This window comes from Cyprinodon variegatus, unplaced genomic scaffold, assembly GCF_000732505.1.
Source record: "Cyprinodon variegatus isolate N-32 unplaced genomic scaffold, C_variegatus-1.0 Scaffold1134, whole genome shotgun sequence".
Taxonomy (NCBI): domain Eukaryota; kingdom Metazoa; phylum Chordata; class Actinopteri; order Cyprinodontiformes; family Cyprinodontidae; genus Cyprinodon; species Cyprinodon variegatus.
In genome coordinates this window covers 173,869-175,334 of record NW_015151587.1, presented here as the reverse complement: position 1 = coordinate 175,334, position 1,466 = coordinate 173,869, and positions in this window count along the sequence as shown.

Here is a 1,466-nt window from a genome sequence, read left to right as displayed (position 1 = left end):
GATTCTGGAGACATTTTATCACTCATTCTTCTCATTCCTCTCTTTTTCCTTTAGTAGATTGTGATTCAGGGATTCTTAGATCATCAAACTGCAGCTTTAAAATGTTTAAAAGCTGCTTTTCCTCCTCTGCGCTCTGAGCCACGGAGCGAAGGCTGGGAGCCAATTAACAGGAATAAAACAAGCAGCAGCAGGTGGGGGAGGGGCGGTGTGTGGACGCTTCGCCGTCATTGGATCAGGATTCTATGGGATCTGGTCTGAGCGCTCCATGAGGGCAGCCATCTTCCTTCCTCTACCTGTGGGGAGACAGAGGCGTTGCTCTGCACCCGGAGGGTTGTCGGTTCAAACCCAGGCTCTGGTTTTCAGTGTCCTTTGGCTTGGTGGTGGTCAGAGGGCCCGGTGGCGCCCCAGGGAGGCTGTGGCTTAGCTCACCACCATCAGTGTGTGAGTGAATGACTGAGTGCAGTAGCGGCCATTTCACATTTATGCACTATTTTTGCACGCCACGTATCACTTTACTTGGATTTAGTTCTTACATACATAGATATATATACATAGATATATATGCAGAACAGCTATATGTGTGTATATTTGATCTCTTTTTATTATCTCGTGTTGTTGGATGTGTATATATATATATATATATATTATATATAAAACTGTAACTGGAGCGCGTAACGAAAGTCATTCCCTCTGGGATTATTAAAGTATTTCTGATTGTGATTAACTGGTGACCTCCTGTCTGTTGCACTATTTAATTGGGTCATCCGTTCACCAACAGAACGTTTCAGTCGTTGGTGCTCCGCCATGATTTAGGCTGAATTCCAGCTCAGATTATAACCTCTGTCTCTGAGAAGAAACATTTATTTGAATGTTTTCTGGATTCTGTAAGAACTGCACCAAATCTCTGCTCAGTGATAAACATCCGGTAATAATAAATAAACTTTATAACCTTCCTGCTGCAGTTTGTTCAGCCTCAGTCCAATGGATGCATCACGCAGAGGAAGTTTAGAGGAAGACCAGACCCCCCCCCCCCTCAGGACATGCAGCTCGGGTCCTAATGAGTCGCAGCCAGCAGGTCGCTGCTATAGAGGCGGCCATTGTTCTTTTGCCTTGAACATGGAGAAGGTCCAACATCATCATGGTTACCCTCAGGTGACCCTGCAGCAGCTGAGGGAAGAATGAAGCCATTGTTCTGCCTCTGTGGCCTCAGTCATGTTGGGATGTTGTGTTACCAGTAAAACACCAGTTCAAATGATCCTTAAAGACAAACTGCTGATGATTTTCCATTTCTTCCTTAAAGGCTGAACAAACGTTCTTCTGTCCTTCTGCCACAAAGGCTGCAGTGTCATGAAGCCTGACAGGGTCGCCCCACTTCAGCTGCTGGTTCCTCATTGGAGACAAAATCTACTGCAGGAACCAAAACATTAACTGGAGCTAAAAGGAGGAATCACCCTGGGTTACAATTA